This window comes from Vulpes vulpes, chromosome 16 (assembly GCF_048418805.1).
Source record: "Vulpes vulpes isolate BD-2025 chromosome 16, VulVul3, whole genome shotgun sequence".
Classification (NCBI taxonomy): domain Eukaryota; kingdom Metazoa; phylum Chordata; class Mammalia; order Carnivora; family Canidae; genus Vulpes; species Vulpes vulpes.
Window position 1 is genome coordinate 53,337,679 of NC_132795.1, and position 24,772 is coordinate 53,362,450.

A 24,772-nucleotide genomic window follows, 5' to 3' on the forward strand; every position below is an offset into this window, starting at 1 on the left:
CCTCACTAACCTGAACTCCAGCTACTGGCAAATCTACCTTCTTCTTCTTTTTTTTTTTTTTTAACATTCTAATTTAAAGGCGCACTCCATTCTAAGGATGCCTCTGGGATTTCCAGGATGGATTTTTATGTAGCTCAATAGTTTCCTTGGCAGACCGCTCAGCTGGGAGAGGTGGGCCGTGGCCCCAGCCCAGCCAGCCAGGCTGACAAAGCAGCTTCTCTGTGTCCCTCTCAATGCCAGGGGACATCCCCTACCCACATGAGGGGCTTCCTCAGACCTGGATTTGGACTCCATGAGCTGGGGACAGCAGCAAGAGGCACTGGGCCCCCTTCCTCACTAGGCTTCTCCATTGTCCCACGCTCATGACTACGGCCTGCGAGCCTTGAGCGAGTGCGGGTCGGGCCCAGCTCTCTGCACTTGTTATTTTGTGCGTGTTTATCTAAGCATGCGACACAGGCATAACACAGGCGGTAAATTCTCTCTGATGCTCCTGCCAATTGCAGCCTCCAGCCCAGTCCCCTCCTGGGGTGACCACTGGGTCACTGGGGTTTGTGGGTTTTTTTTTCAGGCTGTTTTCATCGTATCCACGTACATATATGCATATGAACATATAAAATCTATAGCGATTGTGTGGGGTTCTGGAAGCTGAAATGGAACCGTTCTGTAGGTGTTGTTTGTGCTTGCTTTGTTCATGCAGCCCCACGTGGTGGGGATCTGCCCGTGACAGCACACAGAAGCTGCCAGACTCCTTAATTACAGCAAAGGATTTCACAGTACCCATGGATCCTAATTTAACCAGGGCCCTATAAATGGCCTTTTCGGTTGTTTACAATTTCCAGCCTCACAGAAGGTGCTGCAGGGAATATCCTTGGACAGAATTTGCAAAACTTTCTCCGTGGGAGATGACAAAAAGGACACCCTGGGGCCCCAGGTGTGGACATTTACTATTTTAGCCGACACTGTCAAATAGTCACGTGCAGAGGTTGTAATGGTTTCCATGCCTCAAGCCTTCCATCTACAATATCTCACTAAATCCTGAAAACACCCCACGAAGTAGGGGGCTTGTCTCCCCATCTTGCCAAAGCAGAAACTGTGATTGAGCGAGGAGGACTGGCTAAAGGTCATGTACCCCAGAAGGGGCAGCACCGGGCTGGCTCCAGTTGTGTGTGGTCCTTTGGACTCCACACGTCAGATGAGCGGGGTGGGGGGTAGGGGGGTTGCACAAAGTGTCTTAGATGGACTCACTGCCCCGAGGACTGGGGAAGTCCTTGAAGGGACAGATTTCTGCCAGAGATAGACTGTCAGCCTGACATTGCTCAGAATTATAGGGGGTTGGGTGGGGCAGGGGGTCCTCCTTCCCCACAGTCAGTCTATCTTCTTGGGGAAAAGAAGGCAGGTTTGTAGAGTCAGTGGAGCCAGGCCCACCCAGCACGCAGCACACCGTGGGGCCTGGCTTCAGGCAGCCTAGACATTTGGATCCCTAGCCTCCCCTGGAAATTTCTGGGCACAACATGCCTGGAGGTGTGAGCCGCCTCTTGGAAGCTTTCTAATCCGGGATAATGCTGCTGTAATTGGCAATGTTTTGCATTTACAACCCTCTCGTTACCTGAAAACCTCCTTGCAATGGCTGTGTCTGGAGAGGGTTTAATTTTACCACTTTGTGGACCTTGAGCGGCTGAGGAGCACAGGCATTTTCTCTGTGCCCCTTTGTCCATCCATTCCGATTCCCCGGTGGGCATCACAGGTCCCAGGTGGCCCAGGCTGGCTGAGCTCGTGGCTGTGGTTTGGGGGCACAGCCCTGTACTTGGCTCCCCACAGGAGCCCCAGACTGACCAGGGGACTGGTTTTCTCCCAAATTCCCCCTCCTTCCTGGGTCCAGCCCACCCATCTCATCTCCCTTCCACACCTTCTCCTTCTGGCCCTTCCCAGTCTCTGCCACCAAACTCATCTTTCAATGTGTTTGAATGTGCCTTTCAAGGCACAGATCTGACCATGCCTCTTCCCTCTCAAAACCCTGTAATACCTCCCATTTATTCATTTCAACAAAGGGGCCAAGATAATCAATGAGGGAGAAAACAGGCTTTCAACAGATAGGGCTCAGAGACAGGGACATTCACAGGCCAAAGGATGAAGCTGGACTCCTATCTCACACCCTGTACACAACCTCACAGTGGATTTCACCATCCACAGGATGGAGCCCTGACTTCTCAGTCCTGTACTTAGGGCTCTTACAACCCCTTCATTCTTTCAACATTTGTGCAGCTCCAACTTTGTGCCAGGGCCTGTGCTGAGGCTGGGGTAAGAGACAGATGGTTCTATCATCAGAGAGTCCATCAGCCTCGTTTCTGACCAGCTCCCACTGGCCCAGGCACCCCAAGCACCATCCGTGTTCCCATCCACAGCTGCAGTTCACCGAGATGCCAAACTCACAACCTCTGAACCTGTGCTCCTCCCATTTTCTCTGGTGAATTCTTGCTCAGATGCCACCTCCTCTATGAAGCCTTCCTTGGAAACCCCTTCCCCACCAAGTGGTTTATTCATTTCTCACTGCTCTGACCTCCTGGACTTGAATCAGTTCACACACCCAACTCCCCCCACAGGCTCTGAACATCCCGAGCATGGCTAAGATGCGACATGTTTCTTCTCTCTGTGCTTGACTCAGAGGAAGGGCTCAAGAGCCATTTGTTTAAAGAATAAGTGAACTTTTTCCTTTGCCGGCCACTTAGTTCTTACTGAAAGAGAAAGAATGATTTTATTTTCCAGTTTCCGAGAAGTGATCTCTAGCATGTGATCCATTTTACATACGTGAAAATTGAAACAGACACGTCGCTACAGCCATCCCGGGAGAGGGGTGGAGGTGAAAGTGCAGGTTCTGGAAGGTTAGCACCAGCCCTCCAGACAGGAGGGGGCAGGCTCTGTGCCCAGTTATTGGAGGCGAGGCCCAGGCACCTGAGAAAGAGAAAGGCAAGCAGCGGTGGAGCAGTGCCCCTGGCTTCACCCCCTGGCTCCCAAAGCTGTCAGAAGCTCCAATCAATGACACGTGCCTGTGGAGCTGGCGTCAGGGGCTGAGAGCCCTGTTAGGGTGGTTCTGTTAATTGATCCCAGAAGCCCCTGTCACTGCCAGGGGATGCTTTAGCCAGCTCAGCAATGTTCTGACCACTGTCCTTCGCTTCACCAGATGGCTTCCCTCCTGCCTCAGCTGCTTCCGGGCTAAGCGAGACAGCCCTGAAGATCCCAGGCCTAGGACCCTCCAAGCAGCCAGCAGCTGCCATGATCCCATGGCAGGCTACAGGGGGCCGGGGGGCAGGCACCGAGGAGGTCCCTTGTGGGTCCTCACATTCTGGCCAGGTCAGAGCCACCCAGACAGACAATGGCTGGGTTGATAGGAGACACTCAGAGCTGCTCAGGCCTTTAAAAGGCTCCCTACTCTGACCTCTCTGGAACCAGCCTCAACTGTCACCTCCCCCTGCCTCCAGCAACCTCACAGCCTCCTGCTTCCTGCAGACAGGGAGCCTTGAAGTGCTGCTTATTGGGGGTGAACCCAGGAGAGCTGCCCCCTTGACCTGTTAGGAAAAGTCTGGCCAGGTGAGTCCCAGAGGGGAGGGAGATGCTGGAACTGAGTGACCAGGTCCAGAAATAAAAATGCTAACTGTGCTGATACAAAGTGAGCCCTGAGCTCCCACACCTCGGCCTCCTCAGCCTTGTACAGTGGGTTACCCTGCATCCCAGGATACAGTGAAGAAACCGGGAGAGGCTGAGGAGAGAACTGATCCCAGGCTGGCCTGGCCCCATGGCTGGTGCTCCCACCCTCCGCTCAGTGCTACAGGATACCGCCGTCTTCTCCCGTGGTTTAAGACTGGAGGGGGCGGCTGCAGACAGCTTTAAGATGCTCCAAAAAAACTGCCCTGCCTTGGAGGAGGGGGAATGGTTGCTGATGGGTATGGGGCTTCTTTATGGTGTGATGAAAATGTTCTAGAATGGGATAATGGCAATGGTTACACAAGCTTGTGAATATGCTGAACGCCACTGAATTGTACACTTTAAAATGGTGAATTTTATGATATGTGAATTATATCTTTTTTGTTGTTGTTAAAGATTTTATTCATTTGAGAGAGAGCACGTGTGTGCAACAGAGAGAGAGAGAGAGAGAGAGAGAGAGAGTGAGAGAGGGAAGGAAGGGAAGGGAACACACGAGCAGAAAGGGCAGAGGCAGAGGGAGAAGCAGACTCCCCGCTGAGCAGGAGCCCAACATAGGGCTCAATCCAGGACCCCGGGATCATGACCTGAGCCAAAGGCAGACACTTAACCCACTGAGCCACCCAGGTGCCCCGATGATGTATGAATTTTATCTTAATAAGACAAAACAAAAACTGCCCTGTTTAAACAATTTCTGTGTCCATGTCCATGACCCCCAAGACAGAGGACTGAGCACGCACATACACACAGTTCCCTGGGATGGGGTCCAAGTCCACTGTCCTCCAGCCCTCCCCCCAGCCTGCCCTGCCCCCTGTCCCGCCCTCCCTCCCTTCCTCTTACATGAAGATCCTTCCAGGCTCTGGTGCACGTAGTTCTCTCTGCCTACTGTGCACTTACACGTCTATTATGTTCTTATGTGGAGCTGGGCCCTGTTTCCGTTTTATAGATGAGGAAACTGAGTATCAGAGAGACGTAGCAACTTGGCCAAGTCCACACAGAGGGCAAGTGGGGAGGCTGAGATTCAGGCCCCAGAAGTGACTTCAGAGCCTGTGATCCGAACCTCTTTACTCAGTTGCCTTCTGCCATAGGCTGAATAGTGGGCCTCCCCGAGATGTCCACATCCGAGTTCCTAGAACCCGTGAATGCTACTTCATGTGGCAAAGACTTTGCAGATGCGATTAAGCATTTTAAAATGGGAGATGATCTTCGTTATTACAATTTTTTAAAAAGGTTTTACTTATTTATTCATGAGAGATGCAGAGAGAGAGACAAAGACACAGAGGGAGAAGCAGGCTCCATGCAGGAAGCCCAATGTGGGACTCGATCCCAGGACCCCGGGATCATGCCCTGAGTCAAAGGCAGACACTCAACCACTGAGCCCCCCAGATGCCTCTGGTTATTACAATTTGCAAGTGTTCTTGTAGGAGGGCTTAGATGGAAGTCAGAAAGCACTATGAGGACGGAAGTGGAGAGATTCAAAGTCACTGCACTGTCAGCCTTGGAGGAGGATGGAGGAAGGGGCCGTGAGCCAAGGAGTGCAGCTCTGGAGCTGGAAAGGGTGACGAGGCTGATTCTCCTCAAAGATCTGGAAGGAGAGTGGTGGCCCTGCCAACCCCTTAGTTTCAGCCCGGGGAAACTGATTTTGAATCTCTGGCTTCCAGAACTGTCAGAGAATGAATGTGCACTGTGTGAAGCCTCTGAGTTTGTGCTGCTTGGTTATAGCAGCCCTAGAAAACGAGTGTGCTTTCCCTTCTGGAAGGGCCTGTGCAGCCTCCCAGGCCCCCTGAGCACTGGCTCCCCCTCTGCTCTGCGCTCCTTGTGGTTGCTTCTCACAGCTCCAACCCCGGAGGTGCTACTGCCACAGCCTCTGTGCTTACCCCAACCTGGGACCTCTTCTCTCCCTCCAGCACTGACAGTGCCAGACTAGTGTCATCCTCCAGCTGCCCAAGAGTAGGCACGGGCTCTGGGGTGTGGCACAGGAGGAAACTGAGGCTCAGAGAGGGGCCATGAATGCCAAGATCACTCAGCTAGCAAAGGGCAGGGCCAGGTTTGAATTTGGACTGGGATGATTCTAGAGCTGGTGCTCCCAACAACTCAAGCGATGTCCCTGAACAAGTGTCCCTGAATGAGCCACCCTCGAGAAATGCCCCCTAATGGGTGACCCTCAATAAATGTCTCTGAAAGGCAGGCAGACACAGAAACCCAAAGAAAATACATTGTCAGAAGGGCTATGGGAGCTCCAAGGAGAGTAAACCAAGCCTGGGCTAACCAAGGAAGGCTTCCTGGAAGAGGGGACCTTGAAGGATAAAGACATTCCAGATGAAGAATATTATGAACTAAGGCCTGAGGATGGAAGAAGTGATGATAGAACATGTGAGGTGTTTGGAGGAGGCTGGGGAGGTCGTGAAGGGCTTTGGGTACCAGACTGAGGCCTGAGGAGGCACACAGAAGTTAGGGAGCAGGGGAGCAAAATCCCCTACACTGTTCTTTAGGAGGCAACTTGAGTAAATGGATAGAGGGAGCCGGGCTTGTTTCATTTGGAGGCTGCTGACATAGGCAAAAGTTTGGGACTGGGACTGAGGCCGAGGAGGTGTAGCCTGGGGCAGGGGACCAGATGCTAGAGCCACTTCGCAGGGGAGGGGCCAACAGACCTGGTGATTTACTGGCCTCAAGCATCCATGCCCCATCCACTGGACAGAGGCCGGTGTCAGTAAACACAACCAGAAGTACGGGAGTGGAGCACCAGTGTAGAGAGACATGGTGGGGGGCAGCCCGGGTGGCTCAGTGGTTTAGTGCAGCCTTCAGCCCGGGGCCTGATCCTGGAGACCCAGGATCGAGTCCCGCGTCAGGCTCCCTGCCTGGAGCCTCCTTCTCCCTCTGCCTGTGTCTCTGCCTCTCTCTCTGTGTGTGTCTCTCATGAATAAATAAATAAAATCTTAAAAAAAAAAAAAAGAGAGAGAGACATGGTGGGGGGCCACTAGGGGGAGGTGTCCTAACAACAGCCAAGAGAATGGATCAGGACTCAGGTGTCAGGTTAAGGCAGGGGATACATGGGGAGGAGAAACAGGGAAGAGTGTGGTGGCTATTGCCATGGGAGGAATGAAGTAGTCAGGGAAGACATGCCAAGAGGTGACCAGTGCACCATGGTCAAGCACTCTAAAGGACAGGCCCTTTCTGTCATCTACCGCTGCCGCCTCAGGGTACCCAGCACCCATCTTGGCTCATATGGAATTGGACCTTTCCTGATGGGCTTCACTTTAGGGAAACCTGATAGCAAATTCTAACCCAATAAGAGCAAATAAATGAGGGGTGATTACTGACAATAGAAGAGGGTACACCACGGGGTGCCTCCAAATAGCATCTCCTCCAGTACATTTTAAGTGCTTTATAGGTCATTAACTACTTGACAGAGAGAGCCTGACACTTAAAGCAAAGAATTCTACGCCTCTGCCAGGGAAAATCAATCAGAAATGAAGATCGAGAAGATCGAGCATTGCTGGTATTAAGATGTACTGGGTGGGCAAGCGAGATTTGATTTACATGTGATTTTCAGGCCCTCTTCATTGTGTAAAGTGGGGCACACTGCTATTTGAGGCCCTTTATAAATCTCGAACTTAACCTCCTCCTTCCATTTTTTTGTTGTTGTTATTGTTAATGAAATATTTCGGAAGCACAGAAAAGTACAGAGGTGAGCTTAACATCTAAGCCCACTGCCTGCCTCTGCCAAATAAAACATTACAGCTCTGGCTGAAGTACCCACTTTAAAAAAAAAAAACAGTTCCTTGATTTTTCTTTCTGTCTTTTCAAATCATTTCTGTCTTCCAGCCCCACTTCTTCAGGGAGACGGAGGCTGACCACCCATCCCTGCCCAAGACATCGCTCCTTCCTCTGAAATCTGAGCGTAATTACTGCCTCTTTAATTAACTTGGCGATTAATCACCACCTGCTTGTGAAACAGCTTTTATTGTCCTTGTCCATCTCATATGTGGGATGTGGGTGGGGGTGGGGATCAGGCAGGCAGGCAGAGGAGGGATCGGCAGGCAGGCCAGGAAGAGCCTGCTGGAAGAAGCGGCTTGAGAAGGCCTGTTATCAGAGGATCAGCTCGTTCCTGGCTCAGTGTAAGCAGCTGCCAGGGACCGGGAACTGAAAGGAGCTGAAGATAAGACCCCAGAAAGCAGTGGGCATTAGGAGGGCAATCAGCTGTTGCAGTTCCCCTCTGACCGGACTGTTCTTTCTTCATTGAGCTTTGTTGCAGGCTGAACTGTGTCCCCCAAGAAGATATGTTGAAATCCTAACTTATGAATGTAGCCTGATTTGGAAATAGGGCCTTTGTAGATGTAATGAAGTTGAGATGAGGTCATACTGGATTGCAGTGGGCCCTACTGCAATGACTGGCATCCTTATAAGAGGCCCTGTGAAGACAGAGACACTGGGAGAACTCTCTGTGCCACCAAGCCAGCTCCTCTGCATGCCTGAACCTGGCTGTCCAGCATCTCAGGTAGCATTTCTCTGGTCAACTAATGCTCTCACCCAACTCCAGGAGCAGCTCCTACACCCTCTTTTATCAGAGGAAACCTTCTCCTCTAGCCCATCTCAGAGACTGCCCTTCAATCAGAAGGACCAGGCTGGGGGATGCGAGGGAGACTCAGTCCCTAAAATACCCGACTCGATCTCAGCTCAGGTCTTGATCTCAGGGTGGTGAGTTCAAGCCCCACAGTTGGGCTCCATGCTGGGCATGGAGCCTACTTAAAAACAAAACAAAACAAAACCGACCACCCTGGGATGGAGTGGGGTTTTCCAAGAACTCCCTCCTGCCAGAACAGCATGCTTGCTTAAGTCCATTTCCCTGTGGCTCCCCCCAAAAAATCCTCCCACATGCCCCTAAACCCTCAGAGATTGGAAAGACAGCCTGGTTTGACCACAGTACTTTTAACTTCCCCTGTGATTTGTAGGGAGAGGGTGCCAGGAAAGGAGAGGACCCAGAATTTCACATGGAGGCTAGGGATGTCTCATTCACACTGCCAAACACAGTGCTGCCTACAGCACGCTCACTGAAGTAACCTTTCAAACCACCTGCTACTCCAAGCAATCTAATATTTTGACAGATTGGAAACTGAGGCCCTGACACTCCACAGTGCATCGCTATATAGAGATCTGAGGTCCAGTGATGTCGGCATGTCCCAGTATCAGCTCAGCCATCACTCCCAGGTGACAGCATTTCTCTGCATGTCAATCTCCCCATTCTTTTTTTTTTTTAAGATTTTATTTATTTATTCATGAGAGACACACACGGAGAGAGGCAGAGATATAGGCAGAGGGAGGAGAAGTAGGTTCCATGCAAGAAGCCCGATGTGGGACTGGATTCCCGTGACTCCGGGATCATGCCTTGAGCAGAAGGCAGACTTTCAACCACTGGGCCATCCAGGCGTCCCTCAGTCTCCCCATTCTTGAAGGAGAATAATAATCCTATTTTCTAGCTCTAAAAACCTGTATGCACATTTCCCGTTAATTCAATCAACAAACACATTTTGAGCTCATCCTGTGGGCCAGGCCCTGGGGAATACAGTGGTGAGCACCACACGCCGAGCTCAAGGTGCTACCTATTTGGCGGTTATACTCGCGCGGTTAAGTGTTATGATGGGGTGCACGGAAGCAGCGATGAAAAGGCTGCGGATCTCAGGGGCCCCAAAAGGGCAGCGGTGGCAAGAAAGAAAAGGCGAAGAATGAAAGCCGCAACCCCCACTCCGCGGCCCGAGCCCTTCTTCGTCTCGGCCAATCAGGCCCCAGCATCGCCTGCCAGCCGACCAATCAGAGCTGGAGCAGGAGCGCTTGTAGCCTCGCCGCGGCTTCCCGCGGGAGGGCCGCCGGAGCCCGCGCCCCGCCCCGCCCCGCCCAGGCCCCGCCCCGCCCCGCCCAGGCCCCGCCCCCGCCCCGCCCAGGCCCCGCCCCCGCGGCCAGCCGCGGCTGCCTGGAGCCCCCTGGCCAGCGGCCGGCCGCTGGGGCCGAGTATTGTCTCAAAGGCCGAAAAGACGGGAAAGCCGGGACACTGGGGGACAGCCACGTGACCAGGAGAGGATTTATAATATTTTCCTTCGCTGTCGACACTATTGCAAAATGTACGAAAGGGACCGCACGGCCGGGACCGGAGCGTGACGGCGCGGGCAAGGTAAGCGGCCCCGGCCGGCTTCGCGGGGCGCGGGGGCACCGGGAGCGACCGCCGCAGCACCCCGCTCCCCGGGCGGCTGCCGCGGGCTCCGCGTGCCGGGTGCGCTCTGAGCCTCGTGAGCCTTGGGCGGTGTAGACGCGGCCCGGGAGCCGGGGCGTCTCGGGGCGGCGTGGACGCGGCCCCGGAGCCGGAGAGCCTTCGGTGCCCCGGGGGCTGCGCTGGCGGTGTAGACGGGCGCAGGCGGTCCGGCTGAGGCGCCCCGGAAAGCCCGAGACGGTCGAGGCTCAGGGGGGCGGTCCGCGGCACTCGCGGCGTTGGGACCTTGGAGACGCGGACCGTGACCGAGGCACCCCCCGCGCCCCGGGGCCGGGGGCGCGCCGCAGAGCCGCGGGGCGGTGTAGACGCGCGCGGGGGGCGGCGGCGGAAAGTTTGGCGGAGCGCGCGGGGCGGGCGCAGGTGGAGGCGCGGCGCCGGGCGGGGGCGCGCGGCGGGCAGGTGTCGGGCAGGTGTCGGGCTCCGCTCCCCGCCGCCGGCGCCCGGGATCCCCGCGCCCCCGCCCCGGCCCCGCCGCCGCGCAGGGAGGGGGAAGGACGGGGGGTCGCTGAACTGAGCGCGGGAGGGGAACGAGAGGACATTGACTTCGAGCCTTTCAGACAGGTTCCCGGAGCGCCCGCGCTGTGCCCGCCGGAGCCCGGGCGTCTCCAGCTCGCCGGGGCGGAATCCGAGGGCAGAGGCCGGCTTACCGACACGACACGCGCCGAGGGGACCCAGACCCGGTCCGGTCCGAGCCCGCAGCCCGGCTCCTTCTCTCCTTCCACTTCCGCCTCAGTGAGGAGAAAGGCGTGGGGGTGGGGGTGCAGATGGGACTTGGGGGTGGGCTGTAGGGAGGAGGGGGACGCCCGGATCTGCCTCCGCCGCCCCTCGGCACAGGGGAGGGAGCCCACCGGGCAGGGGAGGCCAGTCCCCGCCCACTGCTCCCCGGAGGTGCCCAGAGACCTGTGTGACTACCGCCTGGAGGGAAAGGACGACACCCAAACCCAGTTTCTGCCAAGGCAGGAGGGGGCCCACACGAGGGATACCTGCCCACCCAGCCTGGCTCTCGGGGTGGCCCAGTCTCCTCTCCTACTACTCCCTGTGCCTTTTGCCATTCTTACTCCTACATCCTCCTGGTCTCTCTGATTCCTGCACCACAGGTCCTTTGCACATGTTGTGTTTTATTTTTTTAAGATTTATTTATTTATCCATGAGAGACAGAGACAGAGAGAGAGAGGCAGAGACAAAGGCAGAGGGAGAAGCAGGCTCCTCCCAGGGAGTCTGATGCAGGACTTGATCCCGGATTCCGGGATCATGACCTGAGCTGAAGGCAAGCACCCAATCCCTGAGCCACCCAGGTGTCCCTGTTGTGTATGTTTTTGGATCAAGAAGTAGTCATCAAACATCCCAGGCACGGACAAGGCCAACCTGTCTGGGTCTTCCACACTGGTGGAGGGACACAGATGAATAGTCCAGAAGGGAATGGGGCATGGGAATGGGAGGCAAGCATGGGTGGGCATGAGGGAAGGCTTCTCCGGAGAGGTGATGGTGAGTCACAGTGATTCGTGCCATCCTCGGCCTTTGGGCCTCAGTCACCTACTCCAGGAAGCCTTCCCTGACCTCACATGACCTGACATTTCCCCCTGACCATGACCCTCCTTCCACGGGCATTTTTAAGTCATTATTGGATTAATGTTTGTTTCCCTCCCTCACATAGAAGTGCCAGGAAGGCAGGACCTGAATCTCTTTTTGGGTAGACAGTAGACAAATCGAATAAAGGATGGGTAGATTTCCCCCAGAAAAATGTGAGCTGCTCAGCCAGGTCAGGCATCCAGATGGCAGCAACTTTTCTCTCTCCTTCCCTGGACCGAGTCCTGGGCTCCACACCCCATTTGCCGTTCACAGAAACAAAGTAAAAGAAACCAGCAGGCCTGGTGAGGAAGAGAGCGGGGCGAGGCATGGCACAGATGGCCCACTGAAGCTCCAAGGCAGTTCCCCTGGAAGGGAAGGGATCTGCGGGGAGGGGGGAGGCCTGAGGACAGGTGCCTGTCCTGTTCCCAACCTCGGCCTCAGTCCAGCCTCGGAGCCAGCTCTTGGAGGCTTGCTTTCCTTCAGATGCTACTCTGGAGAAGGTGGTGGCCAGCTGGGTCCCCAGGATGGCCATGGTATGGGGCCACAGTCACTGCCTGGTCTCCCCTGGCCCTCCCCCAGCCCGGAGCGGACAGGACCCCGGGCAGCACCGGCCTGACCCAGAATCCGGCCCCTGTGCCACAAATAGCTGCCCGGGTTCCCTGCAGTTCATTTAAAGTCCTGTCTTCCAGCCAGGACTCGGGCTTAGAGGGGCCGACTCTTCTTATTTTTTGTAGTTTCCACGCTCAGTGAATTTCTCCCTCCCCTGGCTCTGTCAGACCTGTGTGCCTGGCACCTTTCCTGTGGCAGATTATGCTCTCACAGATGCCCGACAAAGCTTTTAGCTTCCCCCCTCCCTCTCCACTTCAGGGGATTGAGCCTCCATGCACAGCTAGAGAGAGCGTCTGCAGGCTTTATTCAGGCTCTGGCAGGGACAGAATAAAAGCGGCCTCCCCACCCACCCAGCCAGCCAGCCCTCCTGACTGGAATTGCTTTAAAAAATTAATTTGCCATGATTTATGTCCTTCTGTTCTGTGGGGATCACCAGCATTTTAAATATGTATTTAAATCAGATTCACTGCTCCCGGTTAAACCTTAACCGCGGCCCCACCCCCACCCCCCCACCCGGCAGCAAGAGCACTGGATTTGGAGTCAGCAGAAACTCAGAGGTTCAGGCCAAATTCTGCTAATGACAAGCTGTGTGACCCTGGGCAAATTACTTAACCTCTCTGCGCCTCCATTGGCTCCTCCGGTAACTGAGGTTAATGATAATCCTTCCCTCACAGGGGGTTGTGAGGATTAAATTAGATAACGTTCAGGGAAGAGCTGCGCAATGCCAGGCCTGCGTTTTCTGTTCCCCGGTCCGGGGGGTCCCGCTAATTAGCCTGGTGACCTTGGGCGGGCCACTCAGCCACTCCTGCCCTCAATTTCCCCATCTGAAAAGCAGGGGGGTTGTTCTAGGAGATGAGGCCACAGAGCCCCCCACCTCCATCCCTGAGCGCCCCCCCACCTCCTCCTGCCCTCCCCCAGATACCCTCCCCTTGGCCACCCTCTTTTTCATCATCCAAGCACTCGGTTCTAATTGGAGGCGGCCCCCCTCCCTGGCTGCCTCTCCTCCTGGCTCCCTGCGAAGCCGAAGCCACAGGGTTTGGGCCCCAGGGGCCTGCAGCTCTTGGCTCATTTTCAGGAGCAATTAGCCGTGATGTCACAGGCCTCCGTGGTGGCCTCGGTGGGCGTGTGTGCCTGGAAGCCTGGACTCCGCTCTGTCTGTGGCCTCCGGGACTCCCCCAGGCCAGGGGTCCCCACTGCTGGTTGCAGAGAGGCAGCTTCCCAGGCAAAGCCATTTCTGTACTTTATGACTCCTTGAAGCCCCGAGCCTCAGCGTAAATTAGTTCTACCCTGTGCTTTTGTTGGCACTGTCTGTTCCTTGGAAGCGAGGGGCTTTGTCAGGAAGAACAAAGCTGTTTGGTGTTTTTCTGATTTGGGGGAAGCGTGCTCCTGGGGCGGGGGGGAAGGCTCATCGCTTCTCAGTGTCAGTCTGGAGTCCTTGAGTTTCAGACTCACTGGTTTTGTTTTGGGTTTTTAAGTCCTATGGCTTAAGAGTCACATATGTTTGTGTGAGTGTTGGCTAGGAGATTTCTTTCCTCCTTTTTGGCTTATATAGTGTATTCTGTGGAAGCTAATTCCAGGGACTGAACTTTTCAAATCACTGCTTCAACAGCTTTTAAAAATCTGGACCTAGTTACTCCTGTCATCCATGTGTAAAGATTTAGAAAGAAAAAAAAAAATCCCAACCCGAGGGTGGGCAGCCTTGAGGATGTACAGCTCCTGGCAGCTCGCACTCGCTGTAGACCTGAGGTCAAAGCTGAAATGTCGGGTGCCTCTTGGGATGGGAGGTAGGGGGGAGCGTGGTCTGCTCGGTGCCAGACATCTGGATATTTAGAAAACATCTGGGTGGCTGGATTTTTCAGGTTTCTGCCTGACATTAAATATCACAAACATTGAGCCTGCCTCCAGTCCCCCACCTCCCCAACACACCCAGCCCCTTCCCCCCCTTTCCTGATGGGTAAGAAACATCCATTCTTTCCAATTCCCCAGCGTTTCCCCCCTACCGGAAATCTGATGGGCTTATGACATCATGGCTGGCTGCTGAGCGATGAAGTGGATGCCACAAAGAAATCCGACATATCAGATGGATTCTGAAATCAGTTTCCCTCTGGCTGTAGTAAAAGGCGTGAAGTCAGGAGAATGTGAGCTTTGTTTAAAAAAACAAAAAAATATAACTAAACCTCGTCCTGTGATAAATACAGTTTTTTTTTTTTTAAGCAAACACACCTTTTGGACATCATCCTATTTTAATAGACATGCTGGTTTTTATGAAATGAAAGCGTCTAATAAATCAGACCTGATGCTGCCTTTCGGTTGAGTTTTTGTGTGTCCTTATTCATTAATAAAGGAGGAACTAGGAATTGTTTATCTCCCTTCGTTATTCAAATGGGGTGGTTTTTTGTTTGTTTGGTTTAGTTTTTGTTTTTGTTTTTGTTTTTGAGGTCAATAAAATTCACGGGGTAAATTGCTAGGTTATGTGTTTCCAGGAATCCATTTTTATAGAGTGACCTTGGACCTGACCTGGTCTGCAAACACTGTATTCCCCTCTGCTGGTTTTTCTGGCTGGGAAACTATAAAGAGGATGCAGTTAAGCCTGCTTTTCAGTGCGCCCTCGCCGGGGCAGGGCAGGGCAGGGACCAGCGGGCCAGGGCGGTTTTAGGGGATGAAAAATCTCTTTGAAAGGACAAAGTCAGGAGGGGAACAGAACAGTAAAGGGGCAGCAGAGGTGTGGGGGGATCCACTATCTTCCCGGCTCCTCCAAAGAGGACCTCAGAGCTCAGAAATAGCTCCAGATGGAGGGAGCTCACCCCGGATGCAGGCCCAGGTTAAAGGAAGCCCAGGGTTGGTGTGCCGTGCCTGCCACGTTTCAATGGGGGCATTTGGAGTCTAACGGGTCTAGACTGGAGTCCCAGCTCCAACTTGGACAAGCTGTGGGGCCCTGAGCAAGTCATATCACCTCGTGGTCTCTGCCCCCGTGAACTGGCGCAAGGACCCCACCCTGCCTGCTGGGAGAATCAATAGTGCTGGACATGCCACTGATGCCCCGTCACTTCTCAGGCCTCCGGGGTCAGTCTTGGAGCCAAGAGAAGCCAGTGTAGATTCTAGACTTTACATCCTGGTCCTGCCAGCTACTATTTGCAGCATAATCTTAGGGCCAGCCTTGTACACCAGCATAGTAAGCGATCGCCAAGCCTTAGCTGTTATTATGAGACGTGCCCCTGAGCCCTGCAGACAGGTTGCCCGGTAGGACTACTGGGCCTGCGATGGGCGGGGATGTGTTGAGCTGAGCACAGGTGGAGGGTACTCAAGGACTGAGTCCTCATCGGTCTGCACAGAACTTTGCACGGGTCGCCGCTGCCTAAAGGGAATAAAAGTTCCCTTCCTTATCTGAGCCAAAGGTACCTCACACTTGAGCCTCACGCATTGTCCTCTGCCCTTGGTCAGTGGGCCTCCCAGGCTGGAGGACACCGCCTTCTTTGGACACAATACTAATGGGGAGGTCACATTTTTAAGCACCTGCCGTCGCTTTATGTGGGGCACTTTACATGGATTAACTCATTTGATCCTCACATCAATCTATGGCAGGAGCTAGGGCTATTATTGGTATTTTAGAGGCAAAAACAAAGACGTTGAGGATCTTGCCCAAGGTTGCAAAGCCCAGATTGGATCCAGGCGTTGGGCTCTGACACCCTTCCACCTCACCCCAGCTCCACTGGCTCTGCTGAGCCTTCCTCCACCTGTTCCCCACCTCACCCCAGAGGCTGGAGCACCTGCCTTCCAATGCTTGCCCCATCTCTGCCAAGACTCTGTCACCACCCCACCCGAGAGGCCTTCCTAGATGACCCTCCAGCCATGTCATCCAAGGAATGCTGGCAGTGTGCGTGTGCCCCTCTCAGGGTATGGCTCTGTGGTTGGCCCCAGGGCCTTCGTTTACCTCTCCTAGAGGCCAGGAGCAGGGTTGTGGCCAGTTTTGTGTCCCCCACAAGGCCCTGCAGGCCAGGTCAGCAGCCATTTACTAAGGACCTACTATGTGCAAAACACAGGGACTTACATGGCAGGTGCCCACACCCAGCTTGGACTTCCCTCCTGAACTACAGACCCATGCAGCCAGTGCTCTCTGCCACACCTCCATGTGGATGGCCATTGAGCCCTCTACCTCAGAGGTCACCCCAGAAACCTGCCCCATTGCCACATCTTCCCCATCTCAGGTAACAGCACCTCTGCTTCCCATGCACTTGCTCAGACCCCAAACCTGGCAAATATTTTTTACTCTTCCCTTCCCTTTTTCTCTTTTTCTCATTTTCTCATTTTCTTTCTCTCTTTCTTTCTTTCTTTCTTTCTTTCTTTCTTTCTTTCTTTCTTTCTTTCTTTCTTCTTTCTTTCTCTTTCTCTCTCTCCTACTCCTCCCTCATTCAATCCATCAGCAAATACCACTGGTTCTAACTTTCAAAATATATCAGCAATTTGACCACATTCACGGCCACTGTATGAGTGTAGCAGCCTCTTCGTGGATCTCCTGCTTCTCCTCAGGGCCCCTGGAATCCATTCTTGGTGCAGCAGCCAGAGTGATCAAATTCTGCATACCTCAGCCCAGAACCCTGCACCGGCTCAGGCAGGGTCAGAGCAGAATCTTGCATATGTCCCCTATTTGATCCCTCTCTGACCTCAGCTCCTGCCACCCCCAAGGCATCCATTGACCTCCTTGCACTTCCTCCAACATACCAGGTGTATTCTCACCTCAGGACCTTTGCACCTGTTGTCCTGCTCCCTGGTATACCCTTTCCTCTGAAGTTCATATCACTTTCTCTTTTGCTTTAGAGATCTGATCAAATGTCACCTGCTCAGAGAGATTTTCTCTTACCACCTTCTCCCATCTTTTTCCTTTTCTGTCATCCTTCCCCTGCTCTGTTGCTCCTCATGGCACTTATTCCCACTTGTCCTTGTAATACTCACACACACACACACACACACACACACACACACACACATTACTGCACTAGAGCAGGGCCCAGCCTGTCTTCTTACTGCTGTGTCCCTGGTTCTCAATAAGCATTTGCTGAATGAAAAGATGGATGGATGTTCCTTGCTATGCGGGAACAGCAAGTATTGAACACCAGGTCCATACCAGGTTCTGTGCTGGGTGCTGGGATGACACATGTGAACAAGACCCCCTTCCCTGTATCCCATCCTACCCACTGAGCACTCATCTGGAGAGATGGACACTAAGCAAGAAATCACCAAGTAGGTAGAATGGGTGGTGCTGGAGAATGAGCTCAGAGGAGAAATTGGTCCGGCCCAGTCGGAGGGAGCTTTCTGACAGTGGAGATACATGGGATGACCAGACGGTGAAGAGGAATTGGAGGAAGGAGGGTTGGGTGGACAGGTGCATAGTACACTCTGGGTGCTGAGGACAGGGCTGGGTGGGCACAGGAGAGTAGGTGGGGCCTTCAAGGCCAATAGGAACTTGGTGGATGGAGAGAAGGCGGGTTTTCCAGGTTGAGGTTTCCCGAGGTGGGAATATACAGGACGTGCATATGCACAGCTGGGCTGGCGGAGGACAGATTGGAGAAGGTCTTAGGTGCTTCCTGGGGAGGTGTTAGGAGGAGAAGTGGAGTCTGTTGAAATCCCAGCTGTCCCCCTGCATCTGCATAATCCTGGACACATTGCTTCTCCTCTCTTGGGCTCAGTTTCCCATCAGTAGACTCCTGACCACATTCCTTTCCGGCAGCACTGTCCTACTTCACGGAGAGGAAGAGACTTAATTAAGCCTGGAGGGACCCAGAGTAGACAGAAGCCTGCCTGGAAGGCCATGGCAAGCAGGGGGAACAGAATGTGCAGAGGCATGGGGTCCTTCTCCAGTCTGCATTTCTTCAGCCCTTGAGAGGCTGGGAAGACAATGATGGGGGTGGCGGTGGCCTGGCTGTCCCCAGTGGGAGCCTGGGGTGCACCTGTCTCTGCTGTCAAGGGGCTGGCCAGCTTTGACTCACGCTGAGCACTGCAGCCCTGATTGATAGGCCCTTTCCTGGAGCTGGAGAAGCCAGGGCTTGGAGCAGAGAGGTGACCGGCAAGTACATTACCAAATAGCTGGTAGATGGCAGTGAAGGACTCGAACCCAGACCTGCTCGATCCCATGCGCTGCTCGATACCATGCCCTGCTGTCCCTCAACAAAACTGACCTGCATCCTTTGGGTGGGGCAGGTGAGCTTGTGCCAGGTCTGGGGGAGCCAGACTTATATAGGTGAGGAGTGCCTGGCTGACTCAGTCAGGAGAGCATGCAACTCTTGATCTCGGGGTTGTGAGTTCAAGCCCTAGTCGGGAGTAGAGCTTTCTTTAAGAAAGAAAGAAAGAAAGAAAGAAAGAAAGAAAGAAAGAAAGAAAGAAAGAAAGAAAGAAAATAAAGAAAAGAAAGAAAGAAAGAAAGAAAGAAAGAAAGAAAGAAAGAAAGAAAGAAAGAAAAAGAAAAGCAGAATGGTACAGGTGAAGTCTCACTCATGACAGGCCCCAAGATGGAGTTCCGTCCTCCCCACCGTGAGGCTGCCCTGATCGAGGCTACTCCCTCCCTTGGGGTAGGTCAGGCCTTCAGAAAGCCCCTTAAGCCTCTTTCCTTGACTGGAGCTTCTCTGAAGACTCTAGATGCTCCTGGAAATCTCCCAGGTTGTTGACTCCCTGAGGCCTCACAACTACCCTTCACACAGGGCCTGTTGGTATCCCCATTGTACAGCTGGGCAAAGTGAGGCTCAGAGAGGAGCACTTGACCAAGGGAGGCATGCTCGTTAGTTGGGACATGTCCCGCTGTATTCAATTTCTGAAGACTGCCTCAAGGATAGAGGGCCTGGCTCCGTGTACAGCTGACAGCTGGTGCTCAGGCCTTAGGTGGGAGCTTCAGGGGGCCCAGTTTCAGCCCACACTGAGAATGTTTTTGCAGGTATGCCCGAGATGGGGTCTTTGCGGGGGTGAGCTCCCCGTCATCACTGAAGTTCCAACAACCCCTGCATTTCGTGGGAGGGAAGATTAAGGTTAGAGGGGCTTTGGACTGAACAGTTCAAATTTGTTTGACCTTCCATGCCTCAGTCTCCCAAGTTGTGAAACGGGAATATTAATACCTAGCTGTCAGAGGTAGTCGGAGTTCGGGAGGACCGTAAAGCACCCAATCCTTTCCTGGCCCACAGATGGTGCCCAGTAAGTGCCACTGTCCCCTCCTGGGACTCCCAGACTTCTTCAACAATGGCCAGGCTCTGAGGGCAGAGCCAGCCCTGCCTCTGTCTGGGGAGCCAAGTGGTTCCTGCTGGGAGCGAACTGCCCTGGGAGGGCGCCTCCCAGTCTCGTGTGCCAGATGGGCTGCGCCGTGATGGGGCGCCAGGGTGTGGGGAGGTTGGAGCCCCCACAATGACTTTGGAAAGCACGGCTTTGAGGGCAGAGCGGACCTCTTGTTACCACAGACTTCCTAACCTCCAGGAGAAGCAGGGTTTACGTTTTGTCTCTGTAATAGCCTCACTGCTCTAATTACAGACCCACCCAGGCTAGATTCAGAGCCTCCCTACCCTCCAGGGCTTCTTCGTTCCTGATTAGGAAGCTGTTCAATGCCAGGCCCCAGAGAGCTAGGGGCATCTCACCCAGCTGGGCTCTGTCATGATGCTCCAGGCAACTAGTATTTATTGAGCACCTACTCTAGGCTGGGGACTTTCCTCACGTCTGCTTGAATAATTCCTGAGGTGGGGCCTAGGATCTCATGTCACAGGAGAGAAGGCCGAATTTCATGGAGAGGAAAAAAACTGGGCTGAGCAGTATGAAAGCCAGGGTTCCTCCCCCAGGGTGTGAACATCCCCTGACTATACCCTGCGATTCCCTGGGCAGGGTGGTGGAAGCAGCATTGGCTTCAGAGCCCCGGGGTGTGATGCGGGGACTCTGAGCAGTGCCCGGGGCGGGTGGGCACAATCCAGACTCTGGCCTCATAACTTTGCACATTCTGTTCCCCCTGCTTCCCATGCTCTTCCAGGCAGACTCTTCTCTACCCTGAGTCTCTTCAGGCTTAAGTCTCTCCCTCTCTATGAGGCCGAGCAGGGTGGCCGGAAAGGCACATGGTTGGGAATGTGCAGGTAGGGTCTGTTTTCAATTCCTGCCCTGACACCGCTGGATGCAGAGGGAAGAAGAAGGGAGAGGGCAATGCAAACAGGGGACCGTGTGGACAAGAGCAAGAGGGTGTGAGTGGCCTGCACCAGCTAGGAGGGGGGTGGGGGGGAGCCGGATGCTCTTTCCTGACTCTGGGCCTTGGCTTGGGCTGCCCTCCCTGCCTGGCCACTTCCCTTTTGGCCATCCCACCTTCGTACCTTAAGTCCCTGCTCATTGGTCGGTCTCCTCCTGAGCCACCCCAGTCGGCACCCTCCTTCCTCAGAGTTCTCCCAGCCTCAGGGTGCTTTCTCGATTTGAGCAATATCCCGAGCATGTGGCTCTCCATCCCGCCTGCGTGTGGAGGTAAGATCCTCCACTCAAATCCTGGCTCTGCCCTCTGTCTACTGGGTCGCTGCGGACAAGCTACTTCCCCTCTCTGTTTTCTCCCCGTCAGGATGGCTGCAGTCACAGGGTTCTCTGGGGGATTAAGTGAGGTTGCGCTAATAAAGCAGGAAACCACACTGCCTCCCAAAGCCGGCCAGCTGGGACCCATGTGTTCGCGCGTGCGCATCATTATTATTATTTGTGAGTCCCCTGAGGGCTGGGCCTTGTGTCCCCTGCCCTGCTCACAGCAAGGCAGAAAGGGGGCTCTGAGAGCTTCTGGAACAAATGGGCAGCCTGTTCTTCATCTCAGATGTGAGCTCTAACACAACTACCAGGAACCTGAATAGTTGTCATGTACTGAATACCTACATCATCTTGTTTAATCTCGGCCCTACAATGTGGAAATTATTAGATCTATTTTGCAGATAGTGGGGTCAAGGCTTAGAGGACCAGAGGGGCAGCTGAATTGGGTTTTGCCTCTGTGTCTGGCTGACTTTGCTGTGCTGTGTGTTGGTTAGGATGCTGGCCTGTTGTGCCCCTGGCTGAGTGGTCCAGAGACCTCCCTCTCTCCCTCCTAGGTGTCTGTCTCCTAGTCCAGGCCACCCCTTTGGAGTCACTGGGGTGAAGGGACATGGATTTGGGGACCCACAGCAATCTGCTTGTTTATGAGCCCTGTGCCCTATAGCACATGCACACACACGTGCACATAAAAGCACACATACACACATGTGCACACATATACATGTGGCCTCCACGGCCGCCAAGTTCCCTGAGTCTCCAGAGTCAAGTGTCTTATAACCACAAACCCGTGTGAGGCCCCCGTGAAATGCTGTGGGTCTACGGGGCTTGGAGACTCCACACCCCCAGTTCAGTGTCCCCTGGGTCATGGAGGTGGCAAGGGAGGAACGGGCACCCTCCACCCGTCTCATCTGGGGCTCAGCATCACAGAAGGGGGCCCTTGAGCGGCTCATGTGACCTCTTGGAACCAGTGTCATCCTCATTTGTCCAGTGACCCCAGAACTCTGCTCTGTCCACTGTGCCTAGCCAGCCAGGCTGGATCGGAGGCTCAGGCAGGACGGGAACTGTGGAAGCTTAGGGTGAAGAGAGTGGAGAATGTGAAGTGGTGGTGTTCCTAGGAGGACTGGCTGCTGCGGCCCACCTGGGCCCACCAAGGGGCCGCATGAATGGTTCTGAACCAAGTGGCAGATGGGCCAGCTCTGGATCATTTTCCCTGGAACTCAACTCTGGGAGCCACCCCATCAGCCTTTGAGAGTGTGGGCAGCCTTTTGGGTGGGAGGAGGCAAGTCCCCAAGGGACTTTGGGACTCTTGAAGTGGCCCCTGGTGGGCTAAATCTGCCCAGTGGCCAAGGGGAAAGGCAATGATGGAGCAGCGAGGACCTGCAAGGGCGTTGGGCCTGGGGCAGGCCAGCCCAGCAAGAGCAAGCCTGGGCCTTGGAGACGCTCATTCATTTGTTCATTCTGCAAAGGTTTATTGAGCACCTCATTTGTGCCTTGCAGACCCTGTGCTCAGTGCCGGGGACACAGCACTGGACAAGACCCCTGCCCTCATGGAGATCACATTCTAATGGAGGAACACAGAGAAAAGACATAATAAGGAAGTAAAAAATATTTGGGTCCAGAGTGATAAGCTCCGAGGAGAAAAATAAAACAGGAAAAGGAAACAAGGGGCGGAGTTTTATTTTCATTTATTTATTTATTTCTGAAGATTTTATTTATTTATTCATGAGAGACACAGAGAGAGAGAGAGAGGCAGAGACACAGGCAGAGGGAGAAACAAGCTCTATGCAGGGAGCCTGATGTGGGACTCCATCCCAGGACTCTAGGATCACGCCCTGAGCCGCAGGCAGACCTCCACTGCTGAGCCACCCAGGGGTCCCTATTTTCATTTATAAATAAGGTGTCTGAGGAGGGTCTGATAGAGGACGTGACATTTGAGCAAAGACGGCAAGGAGGTGAGGAGGTGAGTTAGATGGCTCTTTGGGGGCAGAGCATTCCAGGCACAGGGAACAGCCAGGGCAAAGGTGTGGAGCAGGGAGTGTGACTGGCACAGTCAAGGAACAGCAAGGAGGCGGAGGCCAGTGTGGCTGGAGGGGAGGGAGGGAGAGGGAGGCGGTAGCAGAGGAGCTCAGTGAGGAAATGGGGGCCAGATGGTGAGGCCGCCTGGACTCACCATTTACAAGGATCCCTCTGGCTGCTGAGTTGAGAGGAGACTGGGGGAGGGGCAAGAGCAGAGCCAGGGAGCCAGATAGGAGGCTGTTGAAAATAATCTAACAGGATTTGCTGATGGATTGGATATGGGCAAGAGAGAGGGAGAGAGAGAGAGGAGGGAGGAGAGAGAGAGAGAGGAGGGAGGAGAGAGAGAGAGAGAAGACGAAAAGAGAGAGAGTGTGTGTGCAAGTGCAAGCAGAGGTGTCAAGGATGGCTCAGAGAGTTCTGGTCAATTTGCTGGAGAGGCCAGCCGGGCCTAGAGGCTCCGTGGAGGCCCTCAGGGAAGCTGGAGACCAGGGAGTGGGCTGGGATGAGGTGGTTCTTTCTGTGCCCACCGGTGCTCCGTGGATCCCAGCTCAGCCCCAGGAAGAGCCATTCCCTCTGTAATGGGGTCTAGGGGCCCCTCTGAACCCCCTCTGCTTGAGCCTCCTACCGGTCCACTCACCCACACAGCTACCTGGCCTCCTCCCCGGCCCGCCCCCTCTCTCCTGTCCTTCCACTGTTCCTCCTCCCACCCATCCAGCCCCTCCTTTGCACCCCCACTGTCCAGACACTGCCCCCAGGAACGGAGGCCGCATCCACGATCCCAGCAGATGGGGTCCCTGCTCTCATGGACTTGACCTGCAGTGTGTCTGGGCTTGAAGCAACCTCACAGGACAGAATAAGACCAGCAGACACTCTTAACTCTTTCCGATTTAAGATCATGCACCAAGTTTGTGACGACGTGTGGTTTCATTGTAATACATTTTCTCCGCCATTTCAAATAAATTCACCATCACTGAAAACCCTGGTCGGGTCATGCCTCCTGGTGTGTGTTCCAGAAGACTGGCAGAGCCGAGGGCCCCATGCTGCCAAGGCTGAGGGAGGAAGTCTCCCAGGGAAGCAGACACTTGGTGGATGCTTGGCACACCCAAAGCCATGGGTGGGGGAGAGCATGTGGAGTAGGACTGGGTGTGTGTGGGATGTCGGGAGGCTGCAAAGCCAGGTGGGTCCCACCAGAGCATCTTTGTCCTGAGAGCAGTGGGAGGCCACTGACGGTGGCTGAGCTGGGGGATGACCCGCCTTGCGGCACCCACAAGAGAGGAGGCAAGTGGCTCCGGATGGGGAGGTCAGTGAGGAGCCTGGGGCCCTGGCCAGTGCAAGGTAGAGAGACTAACCTGGAAAATGGGAATATCAAGAGGGTTGAATATGGGAGGAATCACAGGAGTGACTGTTTGGATCTGGACATGGGGGTGATGGCACCTGCTGTGGTGCCACAGTAGGCCACCTCAGAAAACCTCACATCGGATGGGCTCCCTCTGTAGTGCTCCCCACCTCAGAACTGGCCCCATCCCCACCCCGCCGTCTGCACCACCAGAACCCAGCGCCATCCTAGACTCCATCTCCTCTACATTGGTGCCAACTTGAAGCCACTTTGACTTTGTGGCTCCCAGATTCCCCCCCGCCCCAGCATGCCCCTTCTCTGTACCCATGCAGCCTCTGCCCCAGGCTCTCCAGGTCTCTTCATGGCCTCCTGCTGGCCTCATGCCACCAGCCTTACACTGCCCTTCCATCCCTCACAGATAGCCAAAGGAATCCCTCTAGAACCTGCATCTGGCACACCATCCTCCTCACCCTCCTGGTTTCCCCGAGGAAAGCCCACCCGGTACAGGCCCTCCTCAGCCTCCCTGCTCCCCTCTGCAGCCCTGCCCCTCCCAGGATGTCTGACCTCAGCTCAAGCTTCTTATTTTTGCTTCACTCAGTTGGCTACGGTTTCTCGTGCGCCTTCTCTGTGTTGGTGCCATGCTTGTAACAAAGGTTCAGAACTGTGTGTGAGAAAAGAGAACCTGCCACAGGGGCTGGGATCAGGTAAGGCCTCTGTGAGGACCAGACATCCTAGCTGAGATCCGGAGGATAAGCAGGAGCGGGGGAAAGAGT

The 24,772-nt window shown here is 54.4% G+C and overlaps 1 protein-coding gene across 1 annotated transcript in view; it reads left to right on the forward strand.

Annotated features, from left to right (window-relative positions):
- The first annotated feature begins 9,658 nt into the window (after window positions 1-9,658).
- The window catches only part of TCF20 (transcription factor 20), a 194,143-nt gene continuing 179,029 nt past the window's right edge, over window positions 9,659-24,772 (forward strand). Inside the window, exon 1 of the mRNA XM_072741057.1 lies at window positions 9,659-9,862. The gene's annotated coding sequence lies outside the window, so the exon portion shown is untranslated. The remainder of the gene's footprint in view (window positions 9,863-24,772) is intronic.